The 17,043-nt window shown below is 47.0% G+C and overlaps 1 protein-coding gene across 9 annotated transcripts in view; it reads left to right on the top strand.

The window, feature by feature from the left end:
• Positions 1–17,043, top strand: part of ARHGEF9 (Cdc42 guanine nucleotide exchange factor 9) — a 184,793-nt gene that overhangs the window by 30,922 nt on the left and 136,828 nt on the right. Inside the window, exon 1 of one of the 9 annotated variants that reach the window (XM_083797079.1) lies at positions 7,055–7,077. The exons of the other annotated variants lie outside the window; for them this stretch is intronic. The gene's annotated coding sequence lies outside the window, so the exon portion shown is untranslated. Of the gene's footprint in view, positions 1–7,054; positions 7,078–17,043 lie in introns of those variants that run through there. 9 annotated transcript variants of the gene reach the window in all.

Below are 17,043 nucleotides of genomic sequence, written 5' to 3'. Positions count from 1 at the left end.
GCTTACAGATTTGCTATATGGTCTTGATGATATATTTTACCCCATCCCTTTTTTGCTACATGTCCTTTGGATTTGTTACTGCTCCCAGCACCGTCTCTGTGACAGATTGACTTGACTGATTCTTTTCAAAGTGTTTTGCAAATATAGGCACAATCCAGGTTTTTTTTTTTTTTTGTGAATGTTGCTGCTGGCTGAGGAAGTAAAAGCTGTTGTGGGCCTGGGGATGTCAATGTCTTTCTCTGGAAGTCAAAAAAAATCAGGAAAAAACGGCTAAAAGTTGTAACATTTGTTTGATGTGCTTCCTTGTTTCTGTGTGGGGGTGTTTTTTGCTGAATGTTTGAGGTCTGGGGGCCTTGGTTATTCCGTGGGAATTGGTATCGCTTGGTATCATTGGGATTGGTATCACTTGTGTCTGACTTCACTGGTTCCCAACATATAAAACTCTGGATAGTGCAAAACAACAGAATTGCTAGCTGGCATCTAGTGTGATGCACGGAAAGTTCTCCAGTGAATAGGGCAGAAGAGGTTTCGCCTTTGTTGTTCCTGTAGGCCAGACAAACAAAGGATGATCTGGGAGCCAAGAATGTCCCCACTGGAATCAAGAGCAGGAAACCAGCCTCCTGTGGTTGTGTCTCTGTGGCTCTTTTCCTCTCCTCTACCTGTCCCCCCTTGCCAGTCCTTTATTGTATATATTTTCCCTTTGTTATCTGATGAGCTGCCTTCACGAAATGTGATTTCCAAGCAGGACCTGGCCTCTGTGTATCTGTTTTTCCATTGTAGAAGCAGTAAGTTCGCAGTGAGACCGACTTCTCTGGCCTGCTTGTGTTGGGTGTTTCTTGGCTTCCAGGGGACACGTGCGGGGATTGACCTCTGGTATTTCAGTCCTCTGTGGCTTTCTGGAATGCCACCTTACATCACCTCTGTTTCCTCTCCTGATTTTAGTGGGCTGAGACACAAGATAGAGGGCAACAGACAAGGAGTTCATCCCTTCCTTTTCTCTCACTTCTGTTTGGGTCCTACCCTGTTTCTGAAACACAACTGCTTCTTTCAACTTGAAAATGTTATTCTGGTTATAGGGTTGTTGAGCATCTAAGCTCCTGGAAGATAAAATGATCCAAATCTAGTAGGGCTCTTTGTCCTCTGGGACAGAATAAAGAAAGGCAACAATAATATTCCCATGGAGTTGCTGTTACAGCAATAAATTGCCCTGCCAGCCCTATCTTGGAATATCATCAGGTGCGTTACAAACATTTCCGTGTTCAGGATCCAGTGCTAACTAGTGCATGGCTATGTTTGGTCTACCTTAAAAGACTCTAACACTTTCTTAATCTGTTAAGAGGAGCCGTATGGTTTGCAGCCTTTGTAGTCATTCTTCAGGACCTGCTCAGAAACCAGTGTGCTATTCTGTTTTGTCACAATATTGCTACCCAATGCATGAAAACCAAAATAGTCTGTGTCCTGAGTCATCTCAAAACCAGACGTGTTTCTGACAGAGAATAGAGCCTGACATTAGAGCACCCTTTCAAATTCAGCTGAGAATTAAAACTCCCAACACACCAAAAATACTGCTGAAGTTTGGGAAGGGGTAGCTATGAAACTTTACCTCTCTGGTGGTGATGCCTAGGGAGGATGTGGAGCTGGAAAGGGAAGGGAGCTTCTCATGAGCACACAGACCTGTGTGTGGTGTTCGGCTCAGACACAGGTGTGCTGAAGACCCATGCATCGCTGGGACAGAGAATTGGTTTTGGGTGCTGATTGAGGTGAGTTCGGGGACTCGTTTGGTGCTGCCATTAGGCAGCTTGTTGCTCAGCCTGAATTACAGTGAACAGGCAGGTGTGCAACCTGTGCTGGGGCTTATGAATCAGAGGTACTGTGTTAAACGCTGCTAGAGTAGGATATATAAATGTGGTTACAATAGCAGTGCTGGAAAATTCATCCTTCGCCTCTGCCCCACGTTGAGTGAAGATGCATGGGTCTGTAAATCAGCTCTTTGCCAGAAAGAAATTTCTTCTTTGCCAAGATTTATAAATTTGAGATAAGATTTGTGAGCTTGGGTATCTCTTACTGGGTGCATTCATTGACAGCTGAAGACCAGTCAGGTGGCAGAGCTAGTACAAAAAGATTTATACTTCCAAACCAGAGGCCAGGCTTCTGGAGAAACTGCTCGATTTCCATTTTGGATGGGAAAGCATGAGGTGGAGACAGCAAGAGGGGACTGCCAAAGCATTAGGCTTGTCTTAGGGGCATCAGTGCCATCTTGGTCCTTGGAGAGATGTGGGTGGTTGTGCAAAAAGAGCAGTGGTATCACTGCACGTCATGCAAAATGCGAAGTTGTTGTTGAGCAGCTGCCTTGTGAACCCCAGGAGGCTGCTTATTTCTTGCTCTGTGTAATGCCCAGGTTTTGGTTTAAAAAAATAAATACATGTATAAATATATTTTCATTTCTCTTCTAATTTCAAGCAGCAGGGAAAAAAATTAAATGAGGTCAAACTGAGTCTTTTAAAAGCTTTCAGTATTTTTTAAATATGCTTTTTCGCTCTATATGCAAAGCGTTTTGGGTTGGCACTCTGGTTGCTTGGAGCCTTTGCCTTGCTGGGAGCACTTTGACACAATCAAGACCAACTTGCATGGGACCTCGAGGTGCCCAAAAAATCCGCAGGCTTTGCTGCAGCAGGAAACTGAAATGCCAAAAAGGCTCTCCCCAAAGGCTCTCCTAGCTCTGACAGGGCCCTTGGCATTTATCATACCTCTGTGATTTACCCTCAGGTAGGTCCTGCCAGCTGGGACATGGCAGGACAATGGGCAAGGGGCGAAGCGAGTTACATTTTTCCAACCACAGAGTGATTCTGGGAGACATTTTATGGCTCTGGATGGCAGAAGCAGAGGATGACAGTCCCATCCTGGCCTGGCTTCATTCTGACCCAAATCACTGGCTGTCGTTGTTGTTTAAAGAGGGTCTTGTTACTTCTAGTTAGCTGTCTAGTCTAAGTTGGTCATCTCAGCTCTTTCCGTAGTCCAGTGCTGGAGAAGGAAGTTCAACCCATCCTAAAATCGGAACCATCCCCGTAATGACTGTAGGCATGGATGTGCTGTGCTGGGTCTTGCAGCTTTAATTTGTAACCTTTCACTTAGCAAAGCCGATGGCAAACATTCATGTTCTCTGCTGCTTTTCCCCTTTGTGTCTTGTGTGCTCTTGTACAAGGGACTGAAGCCCAAATTTATATGCTGGAGGAAGCCAGAGTGTGATTACTTCGAACGGAAACTTTGCATCAGAGCCAGCTTCTTCGACACCCCCTGTGCTAACGATCGGCTGTGCGGAGATGTTGAATAATTCCCCTTCTCTGCCTGTCCTTGGTGCCCTCCCCAGATCATCAGCTGTTTTTAGAGGCTGCCTTTGCAATGATGGTGGATGTGTGAGCCACATGCACCAGTCCTTAGCTGCCCAAAGCTAATTCCCCACGGGCACATTCGTAAGGAATGGGAAGTTCAAGCAATGTGCAGCCTGCAAGAGGACGGAGCAAAGGCAAAGTTGGTTTGGGTTCTCGTGCTCACCCTGTGCTGCAATGAGCAGGGAATGCTGCTTGGTATTCTGCACCAGCTCTTCTGCTTTCTATTTTTATCTCCTGGCATAATGCTGAGTGAGCAATTTGTTTAGTGGGGTTATTATTATTGTTTTTTTTTAATCTCTTTGAAATGTGTCCTGCACCATGTTTCTCTTGGCTTGCTACTTTGGGGAGGAAGGGGTTGTGGAAGGGATCACAGACTGCTGCATTCTGCTACGTGAGCTGTATGTAATGGTAGTCATTTTTTAGCCCTTCTGTCCACATGAATAGGCTGATGGAAAAGCATAGTCCCGTGGCTTTCCGGGTGCTAATTAGTTGAAATATCAGCGCGTTGATGATGAGAGGTTCATATGCACATAAGGAGGGCTGCCAGCAAAATGCATCCTCTTCTAATTTCCCTTCCTTCATTTTAAACATTCAGTACTTCTGCTGCCAGGGTGTGTCTGATCTGTATGTTTTCTGGGGTTGGTTTTATATCGTGATAAACCTATTGTACTGCTATACTTAACGGTGCTCTGAAATCTTTGTATTGGTTTTTACGTTACTTTTCTCCTTGAAGCCACTCTTAGGCATTTGTAAATGCTTTTACCAGTTCTGAAAATCTGTCCGTGCCTAATTGTTAAAGAAAAAAGAAAAAAAGAAAAAAGACTTGATCATTCAAGGTGGAAACAGCAGTTCGGACCAAGCTGGCAGGTCCTGATGCCCCTGTCTCGGAGCCTCGTGACTCGCTAATGCTGGCAAATGCTTCCCGTGTGTCTGCGTGAAGCGCGCCCAGCAAGGAGCTCTGAATTATGGGATTTGCAGCAGTGGGCAGCCTTTTAAGCATCTGAGGTCTGATGCATCTAATCCGATTTACTGTTTGAACTGCTCAGAGCACAGGGAGCATTGAAGGGATGTGTGTAGTCTCCGGTGAACTCTAGGTCATCCCTAAACCCATTTGCACCTACTTTGTGTGAATGGTCCGTGCTTTGGACTTGCTCCCTGGTGGCTGTGACGGAATATTAGTGCAAAACACACTTTAAGGTTCCTAATACCAGAAGTGAGCAGTTCTTATAAACTTACCACGCTCTGGTTATTTTGTCTTGCTTAGAAAAAACGTTGTTTATTCAGTGCTGTGTTTCTGTGCAGAGCAGCGCTGGGGGAACACGAGCCTTGGTTCCTTCGGTGTTACACCAACAGCACCACAGCCCAGGTGTTTCTCCACCACACCTGGGGACAGACAGGGCTTGAGTGACAAATCCTTACAGGAAGGAGAAGCTTGAAAAGCAGAAACACTGAGCTTTGGTTTGTGGGATTCTGTTCTAGGTAGCACAAGAGAGAGACTTGAAGTTCCAGCCTTAGAAGAGGTTTCTCAGCTGTTCAGAGGTTACACGTAAGCCTATTAAGAAGAATCTCATCTTCCAGTTTGTGGTAGTCTTTATAGCGCAATTGAACCTCGGGGAGTTTTCTGTGCCACTGCGGGTGGTAGGTGCTGCATCCTACATGGTATTAAATGGGTGTAGAATGGTGACTGTACATAATCGCCTCTTCTATAGTTCAAATTAAGCTCTCTATCCTCATCTTAAATATCAGCCTGGAATTGATCCTTTTCTCTATTGCTTGGTAGTTCCACCTTGATTGCTCAGCTTCAACTCGTTACTCAGCTCTGTCACCGTGTTTCACTCTGGGATATGGTTTATACAAAAGAAGCTTTAATGTAAACTCAATTAGTGTTGCATTGCTAAAACCTTAATGACATTTCGCTTGGCAGCTCTGTGTGGTTTGCCCTTCCCCAGTGCGCTATGTTCTCAATAAAACAAAGTCCGTGGTAGGTGTAGCATGAAAAATCTCTGAGTAAATATTGGAACAAATGCTTCTGTAGTGCTTCCTAAGCTCTGGCTGCATTTGTGACTCAAGGCCACTGCAGTGTCACCAGTATGTAGCTGAAAAGGAGCTAAATTTGGGGGGGGAAAGGCAAAAGCACAGTCATAGCTTCAGAGTCTCTTCTGTAGCTACTGAAATGTGATTCTGCGATGCATCATCACCCACGCAAAAGTGCTGCTGAAGCCCCTGGTCACTGGGTAGGGGATTACATCCAGTAAAATGCTTCCATAAAAACGCAGACACAGTACACCTGGACACAGCCTTGTGGTGCTTTGACTGACATGTGAAAGTCGGGGGCTTTGCGAGGAAGGTGCAGTTACTTTGGCTGGATTTTGCTCTGCATTTTTAAGTCACGAAGCCGAAGCAGATTTTGGTAATGTGTTGCCGCCACCCAGTACCAGTGGTAGGAGTAAAAGGTCTAGTTCTGTCCCTGGCTTTGTCCTAGTGGTTTTTTACCTGAATTGAACCTGGGATGTTAACCCAGCTCAGAGTATAAAATTAACAGGATGAGAAGCTGCACAGGGAACTTGGATATTATAGCACTGAAATCACGTGGCTTGCAATGAGCTCCTCGATGAATCAGGGGAAACTTCACCTCTTAATGGACTGTACAGAATATAGAGAATAATTCCCCTAATAAATCTCTTTCAATTTCTAATATGTAGGGAAATATATTATCCTGTTGTCCAAAAATGTTGAGAGATCAGTTTTATCTGAACAAGAATAGACATTTCATGCTGGCTCCACCTGGTTTGGTGGGGTCAGTGGTTGCACTCCTACGCAGCTGGAGAAAGGATGGAAGCGTAGCTGGTTGCACTGTGGCTGTTACCAGTATTGTGCACTTTGCCATCACGACACCACCAGGAATTGCTGCAAGCCAGAAAAGACCTGATATCCAGCACAGCTGGAGTGGGATGCCTGAGAAGCAGGTTGCTCCAGGAGAGATGAGTCAGTACGGACTGACTCATTTTCATGACCCTTTCCTCTCCTTCTCATGCCAAAATTTACACATCTGAAAGCAGAAAAGCCTTCACCCCTGTTCTTTGTATGAGGGGAACTCCTCAGTTCTCGGTCTCTTGACATGCTTCCAAATTTTTGGTTGTCCTTTGGCACTTAAATGGGCTGCAGTCAAGCAGTGGCCTCTACTGGTCCTAGAAAGAAGGGAAACAGCGAGAAAAAGGTAAATGAAAGCTTTTCCAGGACTTCGCTACAGCAGTGATGCACTCAGGTCTCTTGGCGATGCTGTCTGTGTTCTTGGAGTCACAGGGCAGTGCTGACAAGAAGCCAACTGGTGGGATTGCCTTTGTCTTGTTGGTGTTGGCTGCAGATGTGCAGACGCTTGGGCCACTGCTGGCTCGAGCAACTTCAGGAGGCTTCTGCTGCAGCAGGACAGACCTGGGCTCTGCACTGTGAGGCTTTCGGCTCCACAGCACCTCCATGAAATGGTTAAGAAGCTAATGCAGCCTTTTGCAAATGTGTAGGGTGTTTTTTGTCTCCATCAAGCCCGCTGAACAGTGTGCTGTCAGGTGTTTTCCCCGTAATTGCACCGCGTGGTGCTTGCTGAGTGATTCCCCCGCAGAAATCCAACACAGCACAATTGGCCAGCCACCGCCGTGAGCGAGGCTCCCAGGACGCGGGGTTTCAGTGCAGGGTAAGAAGGACGCTCCCCGGCTCCTCCCGTCTCTGGCAGCTCGGTGATTTGCGGTGAGAAATCCCCTCCTCGAGGTGGGGAGGGAGAGCTCTTCCCCCTCTGCTCTCCGTGTCCTCCCCATGCTGCGGCGGGGTTTTGGAGGGGATCGAGCTGTTGGTGCGTGTGTTGCTCGTTCGATTAGCCCGGTCAGATTAGGAAGATGTTCGGTCCCACCTGTACAGCGTTCTGCAGAGACGAAGTTGTTACGGAGATGGATTTTGTCTTCCGCTGAAGCACTGGAAGTGCTGCTTCTGCGGGTAGTTGGGGACTGGACAAGAAGAACCAGTGGCTGGATCTATTGGTACACCTGGTTCATTTCCCTGCATTCTTTATTAGGGCCATGTTTTCCGCTTGTAAGATAACTTACTTTCATTTTTAACACTAGCCAAATATCAAGTATTCCTCAGGAGAGGTCTGTGATTACAGCTCAGTTTTGACAGTTGAGAACCATCCAGCTGATGTATTTGCTTCATCTGAAATGCTGCTATTTTCGGCTCTGCTGCTGGTTTAACCCTCAGTGATAATAAGTTTGCCTTTCCTATGGATGATATTTTGGGTTGAAGTGAGTTTGTTACAAGTCACATCCACGGGAGATCAGGCTGTATTGTTTTAAACCTCTATTGTGTAAAATGGTTATCTGCTTTTGTGAGTTTTTGTTGTTATTTTGATACTCTTTCAGCCAAAGCAGAGCAGAATGAAATCCCCTCATCCCAGACGGTCACCATTAAAGAATTTGGTCTATGTCTTTCTGAAGCATTTTACAAACCCTTCTGCAGAAGTAATCTTTCCTGCCACTTTTTTTTTTTTGGGGGGTGGGGGTGGGGGTGGGCTTAGGATAAAGGCAAACTAAACTTTACAAGCTCTTTTTGGGAATCGGACCTTTTCCGGCTATAATTTTGCAAACTATTAGAGCAGGAGATCATGAGGTGGGAACCCAGTTATGCAAACAGAGCCACGTCACTCTCGGCCAAAAATAGCTTTGGTACATGTGCATTAAGGTGGAAACGAAGGCCTTCGATGTACGTACAGCAAACAGTGATGGGAGGGAGGCGAGAGGGGAAGCTGCAGCCTTTTGTTTAGAGTCTCTCAGGAGATGTTTAGAGAAAGTGTGTTTTCCAGAGAGGAGCAGGGTATTACTGCCTACAATTTCAGTGGGGTCGGAGTTGCTGCCTTTCTTGCACAAAAAGAGAACTAGGGTTTTTAGAGATGACAGTCTGTTCCCAGGGGCGTTAATCATTTTTAACATCCACGTAGAACATCAAGAAAAACTGGAGAATAGTTCAAAATTGTGCCTTTTGCCTTTTCTTTCTTTCCTTTTCTCCTTCTACCCAGTCCATGTCCGGCTCAGTGCGTGCCTGTTCGCTCCTCTGCTCCTGTGCGGTTGTTAGCCAGCCTGGCGGCTCCGCGCTGCTGGAGGATTTTGTGAAAATCTCGCATTGACTTGGCTTAAGTCTTCCTCTGTTTTCATTTCAGCCTCACCCAACACTGCAACGCCCTAAATAATTTGGAGAATGCTCTCCCAGCTATTCGATGCGTGCTTGTGAGCAAGCTGCCTTTCAGTTTCACTGAGTGTTTGCAGCAGGGTTATGGCCCAGCATCCTTTAATTTGCTGCATGTTGCTTTCCACCAGGCTTAAAATAAACTTTATTTTTTTTCCTTTCTCCTGTAGTATTGCTACACTGAGATCTCCCTTTGCAGTGAAGTGTTTAATTGCGGTATCTAGCTGTTAGGAGAACATAGAGTGCTTCTGGCCCAAGATACAGTTTTGAGTAAATAAAGGAGATAAAATAGTAACTCCAATATGGAAAATCCTGCTTGTAGGTGTGTAGATGTAGTTTCCATTGGATCAAAGCCTCTTTTTTTAATGAAGACTTGCAATTTCTTATCGTGCAATCCTTTTCTGGGATGAGCCGAGAGGGGCCTATAAAGCTGAGCAAAGGCTTGCCGACTCCTGTAATGGGCAAAGCGATTCCCAGGCCCTGTTTATTACCTATTCCTCACAGGCTTTTTTTGTCTCAATTAAAAATCTTGTTCAAATTATTTCTGTAGTCATCCCGAATTGCAAGCGCTTATCAGAATGTCTTCCTCACTGCGTTCAAGTAGGAGCTCTCTCTGCCCCACTTCTTTCCAAAGGTACGTATGATTATTTTTTTTCCTGCGAACATTCTCAAATGGAGATTTTACTGTTTGGTCCCTCCACTCCCACCCTCCGGTTCTGTCACGTGCATGTGTCTGAGAAACCAAGGCTTTGGTGACACGAACCTTTCAGGTGTTAGGACTATTTGCCTCTTCCAAACCAGTGTTTTTCAGCCAGGATGCCCATGCACGCCGCTGTTTAGGCTGTGCCAGTTGAATATTGTGATGTCCTAAAATAGCTGGCCCCAGGTAAAAATCGGCTCAGCTACACAGAAGGGGGAAGTTAGGGCTGATGTATTGGCCTGGCAGTTAAATAAGAGCACCAGGATACTCAGTGCTTTATATTTCGTATTGCGGTGACAGCAAAATATCAGCTGTCTTGAACATAACTGCTCTTTTCTATATGTTTGTGGTTAATTAAAGTGTTCATACATCCTGCACTCTTCAGCATTAATTCTGAGATTTATTTTGAACCATTGCCAGGGGAATACATTGTTATGGCATCCTCTTTCCACATCTATTAGCAGGAGGAGGATAATTGAGGAAATCTCACGCAGATTTAATTGGGGACTGAGGGCAGGAGCGGGGAGGGGGAGAAACACAACACAGAAGTAGGTCAGAAGTTTGGCGGCAGATAACTCTTGCTTGACACCGAGCAGTCGAGCCGAGCGGTGCTGTCGTAGGCAGCCGTGGGTCTGCTGCGGATTTGGGGTTAACCCGGAGGAGCTGCCTCCCTCGTGGCTTATATAACGTGCTGCAGATAGGCCGGGCAGGTCCGGGCTCGGAGCATGGTGCAGCCGCCTCTGTGGGAGTCGCAAGGGCAGGCGGCGATCCCCTGTGGCTTTGTGCAAAATGGGTAAGGAAATGGGGTGGCTGCGAGCAGTTCAGCCTGCATTTGGGGCAGGCATAACGGGATTTTAAGCTCAGGAAAGCAGGCATCGCGCTCCGTGTTGCAGCTGCTGGCGGCATGGGAGCGCGCTCTCCCTTCGCACCCACAGCTCCTCCGCTTGTGCCGCAGAGCCACAGCGCTGGCAGCAGTGCCCCTGCAGCCTCCGGGGCAGGGCCAGGATCTTCTCCCAGATATTCTTTTGTTACTTGTTTTTTGCCTGACGCTGCTGCAACACACGACACTGCTCTGCAAATCTGCATTGGGAGCTCCTTTCGCTGGTGCTTTTGCAGGTTAGATCTGCATGCCGTGTCACATCATGCCAAACTCAGGGCATACAGTGCAGAGGCATAAGCAGGCCCCATTCAAAACCAGATGAAGCTGCAGTCTTTTTGTCAGGGCTCTAAAAGCACACAGCATGCCCTTGGGTCACTGCTCTGTTTTCTGGACCGTGGTCTGGCGGCTCCCATGTCCAGCTTTTAGATCCTGAGTCCCACCTGCAGCATAAACTTTGGGTCTGTTCTTCCTGTTCTGTGCCTGGACAAACCATATAGCTGGGAGATAAATAGCAAGTTATCATGGTAAATGGTGCTATGCTTGAATATCATCTTGCTGACTCTGTGTGATGCTGGAAGTCTCCTAGCTTTGCCGTACTTCAGCATCCCCATCCCTTCGGGGGCAGCACAGCGGCGTCCAGGCAGCAGCGTGAGGCTCATGTCTCGGTTCTCAGGTGTAAGACTTTGGTTATCAAAAGGTTTGCTTTGTTTTGATGCTGCCTCTTTGGTGTTGATAGCTCGTGGCCCCTGGTCGGGACCAAGCCTCTTGTTGTGAGCTCGTGCAAACAGTAAGAAGCAGCATGTGCCCTAAAGAGCTCCCAGTACAAACACAGGCAGACACTTTCTGATAGACAAAGCGGAAGGAGAGCAGGGCTCTAACTACAAATGTTGCTGTTGAGTATTTTTACTGGGTTTCCCCAATGTCTTTACCAACAGCACTGCCAACCCGAAGCATCAACAAATATGATTCTGGCTTGGAAACAAATGTAATTAAGAAGTACAAACACACAGAGAAAGGTGGGGGCTATTTGCCTCTGCTTTTTGAGCCTTGAGGGAGTCTCTACTCAAGCATTTTCATCTAGTTGGGCACAGCAGAAGCTTATATTTAAATAAAAGTAAAACCAAATTCTCCTGACAGCAGCAGGTCACCGACTTCTTTCTCAGGCCGTAATATGGGGCTAGCCCCTGCCTGCCCCTTGGGAGCTCTGGCTGCCCTACCTTACTGGTGAGGTCTGGGGGTTTCTTTCATTGTTCCTGCCCTCTGTTGAAGAGCTGCCCTGTGGCTGCTGTTGCTGTGGTTAACCTGTGTGTTTTCCCTGGGATGAATCTTTCTTTCCAGCTACCAGCTGTAAAGCCCACGGGGGCTGCAGATGCGTTGGCTTGTGCTGGAACAGAATGTACAAAAAATAGAGTCCTCAAGGACGCGGCTTTGTGTACTACAGCGGCTGATGTCAGTGGATGGGAAAGGTCTTTTTTTTTTCTTTTTTTTTTTTTTTTTCTGGCAATCTTTATTCTTAATGCGCATTCGAGAAAGAGAGGCAAAAAAAAGTGTGTTCTGCTAAACCTAAGTTAAGAAGCTTGTTCAATTTTTAAACAGTTACATAAAACCATCAAAGTCTGACAGCAGAGAGATGCAAGTTTGTGCAAAAGAGAAATAGGAAAGAAAAGCTGGAAGGGAGTGTCAAAGTTAATTCCCCCAGGCTTACACCTAAAACAGCCGTAACTTACAGATGAACCCACTCCTGCTCTTTTTAACTTTTTTTACTTCCCCTTTCTTGACAAAGATCTTTGTGTCGATGAACTCCTGGCAAAGTGTGGGTGCTGCTTATGCCAGTGCTGTGCTGCTTTTGCCAAACCAGCTCTGGGTCCCAGTGAGCATTTCTGTGCTGCCCTTGGGGAAACAAATTGGTGGACTTAAGCCGTGGCAGGAGAGCTTGTCTGGAACATAGGTGCCTGGATTCCCGTGTGTTTCTGCTCCTCGACAGCCAGGTCTGTGCGCCTGCAGTCTTTGGATGCAGTTTTCTGATCTTTAAATTTTAATAAGCTTTGGTTCTGTTGTTGGTTCTGATGCCATCTGTTGTTCCCTTCACCAGAGCAGAAGAGGTGGGCAAGTGGATCGAGCAGTTCCTCAGCACCCCGTGACCATTTTTCTCCAGATATCTCGTAGGTAGCAAGTCAGGAGCTGAACGGTGCGCTCTTGGTTAGATAACAGACCTTCTAGAAAGCCTTGTGCTGTAGGATCACTCCTCTCTGGGTAATGTGTAGAGATGTTCCAGGTCTCTGTGAGTAATGTTAATCTATTTATATCTACTACCTAAATACTGGAAATCCATTATATCTGGTTCTGTCTAGACACGATCAAGGACATACTCTCAACTCCCATTATTTTTCGATAGCATTAATATTCAATTAAGTCTTTGTCTTAAAATCTATTCTGAAAGCTGTAGTTATTGAGGAAATTCATGGGGAATTAAAAAGAAGTTGTTCTCTGACAAAAAGGATATCACATCCCAGAGGTATGCATGGAGGGTAGCCGCACATCTGCTGTCTGAGCGCTCTCCTTCCATCTCTGCAGCAACTCCAAGCTCGAGTTCCTGTGTGGCTAAAGGGGTAAATGTAACCAAGGAAAGCCATATAACTTCCTGCAGGTGCTGCAGGGCACAGTGGTAAAACTGGGCTACAGTTGGCCTAGGTTACAATCCTTTTTCTTTAGTTGCTGAACCTTCTGATGTTGAATTCAATCTCAAGAATCTAGTTGATGTTAATCTTAGCCACTCGCCTTCGTCATGTCTTTGCAGAAGATGTTTAAGATTAAAGTTGCTACTACATCTGTTGTGAGCACAGTAATTTCTCCAGGTAAGTCTTCAGGAAATCATAGTTTAACAGTGCTTGGTTGGTAGCTGGAAGCCCTCGCTTGCCACTCTTGGGAGTGTGGCGTGCAGGTAGGAGCAGGGACATTTTTAGTGTATTTTCCTTATGTAGGGAAGATATTTTGTCAGGAAGGGATGTGTCTTCTTCCTTATGTGTGACAAAGCTTTGTTCCATGAGAGGGATTCCTGGGAAAGCAGATGGGAGAAAAAAATGTGCAGGATGTGCCCTGTCCACGTGGCAGGGCCCCAAAGGACTGATGGGTTTGGTAGGACTGCGCTGCAGGTCTCAGTGCTGAGAAACTCGCTGTGTAAAGTTTTTTTTTTTTTATTATTTTTTACCTTTTTTTTTGCCTTGTCACAGGTGATTTCTTCCTTTCATGCATGCACACATCACCGTGTCTGTAAAAGAGCTGCCCCATGGCACTGCTGAGGTAGATGGTTTAGGGTTAAGTGCTTCCTCTCCTATACAATGCTGTGGGATTCTTGGGGATGACAGGCACTATATAAGAACAAGTAATTGTCATTGGAAAAATCTCAAAATATTTTTGCTCACACAGCCCCAGGTAAAGGTCTAACAATAAAGATGGGCCGCAAGGGACACAGTTCTGGCATAATCAAATCCACTGGTGTTTGTATGGCAGATGAAACAGGAATATTTGGCTTGCTCAGTCATGGCGCAGTTACTGCTTGTTCGAAAATCCTGTGGCAGAAAGAGAAAGAAGTGATTCCTGCTCCCAGCATCGGCGTGTTCTAGGGTGAAAGGATGGTGCAGCAGGAGCTGAGGATGACTTCAGCTAGGTGTTGGCTGCTTCGAGAAAATGGGGAGACTGTCCTGCCTCGGTGCATCTCTCCCACCGACACTGAGTTTCCCAGGGACCGATGAAGGCTTTTGTGAATGAGCAGCGGAGGAGTTTTGATGAAACAGCCATCGAGGGACAAGGTGTGATAAGTTGGTGCACAAGCACACAGTGTCTCATGGCGTCTGCCACAGCTTTCCTGTAGGATGGTGAAGTGCCCCATGAAGTACCCATATCCTCATCATAGACATGGGTTGCGGGGACACTCAGAAGTGGCCTTTAATTTTGAAGGTGAGCCATGCAAGCTGGACTTTGTAAGAACTTCAGAGAAGGGTGCGAGACAGCCGCTGGCCTGCGTGCAAGTTGCCAGCAAGGTGATGCTGGGAGGGTCACCATTTTTAACTCAGCAACCCTTCCCTGTAAACTATATCTCTGTGTAACCCTCAGGCTGTATTGCAGACAGCATTTTGTATGTCCTGGTTGGTTCTCGATGTATCCGCCTCTCTTAGTCTGAACCCAGTTTTGTGCTGGGTCTGAGCAGTGCTCCCAGGGGCTGATGTTTTATCTGTATGAACCTGTTGCGTGCATCCCCATTTCTGCCTCATCCAAGCCCCCCGGTGCTAAGTCTGGGCCCCAGTTGCTGTGAGAAGCATTGCAGCAGCAGCTCTAGGTGAGCTATCTTTGCTCTGGACGTGAGAAACCTGGCCCAGCTCCGCTTTGCTCCTGAGCTTTTGGAGTAGCCTGAAATAGAAACACCACCCAGGAAGGTGTCCAGTAAGAATTACTTCCAACAGGCACCTCTCGTCTTGGATTGAAAGGATTCCGTGTGTTTTTTGTCCTACTTGGAGATCGTTCCCGGGGGTTTGGCACTCAGCCTTGTCGCGGTGCCACGAGCAGGGGCTCCAACACCCTGCTGGCTGCTGGTGGGAGATTTTCCTCTGCCGGGGAGCTCCCTGTTTCTCTGCCCCTGTCTGTGAGGCAAGGAATGCAGCGCAGCCAAGAAGCAGCGTGCCGGTGATCCCCAGCTGGTAGGTAGCCCCATGGGGCTGTTGCACATCAGCATAACTGAGAGCAGTCCAAAGGATTTCTCCTGTGAATTACACTGACTTACAGCGACCGCTCAGGGAGAGAGAAAATTCTTTCCCTGCGGCGGCTCTAAGCCGTGCCAGGATCTGAGTGGGCTCCCAGCTGCTCCCGGAGCAGGAGATTGCAGCACGTATAACCTCTGCTGTGCTCAGCGGTGGAAGAACAAATTGAAGGTCCCAGTGGGACCAGTCTCACGGAATTCACCTCGTTTCTGAGATTTTTGTTAGCTATGTCTAGCTTACAGGTAACACGGGTCCCTCAATCCCATCTTTGTCTTTTTAGTGCTATTGATGCTGTTCTGAAAGTCAAGCTAGCTTTGTCGTTCCTGCATCTCTACCAGAGCTGGATTTTTGTTTTAATGGGTGTATTGGTCCTTATGCAGACTAATTAGTCACTAGGCTGTGGAGTATCTAGAAGGAGTGCTGGTCTCAGCTCCTCTGGGCTGCGTCTCTCTGGCTACCAGCTCCTTGCTAGTCCTGGTGATGTTCTGCCACGTGTACTCCTCTGCCTTCTTTCAAACACCACAGGTGCTCCAGGTGCTGCTCTCTGAGTTTTGCCTCTCCATTGTTCTCTTCCTTTCCATCTGCTTGCTTTTTTCCGTTAAAAAGAAAAGGAGGGGGTGAAAAAAACCCTTTGTGGCCTAAAGGGGTTCCCCGGTCTATGGTGATTGCCAAAGTGTCAGCAGCTGTAAGAAGTGTCTAAGTGAAATCTCTTGTCTTCCTTTCCGAGCATGGCTCAGCTTATCTGTTTTGTCACCTGAACTCACCAGTATCCATCACTTAGAGGATGGAGATTTGCATAATTAGTGTTTTTCAGGTAGCTTCTGAAATGCAGAAGGGGAAGGTACTCATACACATCTCAGCTCTTATCTAATGAGGTGCTGACAAAGAGGTATCCATGGAGACATCCATTATAAGGCACTGCTCTGAAATTGGTTCTTTCCAATGCCTGTTAAAATGCCAAGGGGTTTTCTTAAGCATAATTTATACTATTCCTTTGCTACATCCCTAAACAAAAATAGTTGTGCCTGAATGTGATGAGAACCATCAGTTTAAAAAATGAGGTTTGCAAGGTCTTATTAAGGCTAGGGGGTAGGAGTGAATTGCAAGAAAGGTACAGAGCTTTTTTAAGGTATTCTACCGGCTGCTTTAGCACTGAGAACTACTGCTAAGATGCCAGGACAGAAAGCCAGTAGCCCTCTTGGCCAAAGAGAGGTGCTGAGCATTGCTGAGCATCACTGACCTCTGGGGCATCCCTAGCATCCTGAAGCTTTGATCATCTAGGTGCCTTAGCGGTGCTGGGGTTGTCCAAATTCCAGCCACCCGGATTGCTGGGAAGCGTTCCCCTGTGAGGGGGATGCCTCAGTGTCACCGGGGGACTTCCACGAGCTCTCCCCCAGGGGCTGGAGCTGTGCCGCTCTGTAGTGGCTGCAGTTACTGGCAGGGGGTTAGAAATGACAGGCAGAGCTCAGGTGGAGACGAAATAATCCTCCTTTTATGTTTGTCCAAACCTCCCTAGCAAACTTAGTTGGGCACTTAATTCTGGGGTTTTCGGGGACAGGTGATCATGTTGGCGTTGCAGTGCATGGGTTTTCTTTTAAGATGTCCTCTCATTCCTCCTCTCTCTGCTGCTGTCCCCGTCACAGCACTTTGCACTTCCGCAAACCTCTTCAAGTCCTGAAAAAGGTGCCTGGGGGAAGCGAGGCCTTCCTGATGCAGGAACGGAGCTGCCGGGCTCAGGCTGCCTGTCACACTGCTCCACGTGTGCTGTGGTTTTCCTGCTGCGAGCCTCAAGTTCGCACCTTTCTGTGTCCCGTGGCAATAGGCTGCTCAGGGAAATCCGAACAGACTCAGGCAGTGTGTTTTATGTTTCTGCAGCTCACACGTGTCTCGTGCTCTGACAGTCCGCACAGCATTGGTAGATAAGCATTAGTGCTTCTTACAGTAATGTGCTGTAAGAAAAAAATGAAGATGGCTCCAACTAAACCCTTTCTCCGTGCCTTTCCTGTTGTCTTGCCCTTGCACGGCGAAAACAGGAGAATCCAGCGTATCTGACTTGGTTATTTATAGCTTGAAGCTGTTGGGGTTTTATTTCTG

Source organism: Anser anser (genome assembly GCF_964211835.1).
Source record: "Anser anser genome assembly, chromosome: 13".
Taxonomy (NCBI): Eukaryota; Metazoa; Chordata; class Aves; order Anseriformes; family Anatidae; genus Anser; species Anser anser.
This window is presented reverse-complemented; position numbering and strand designations above follow the sequence as displayed.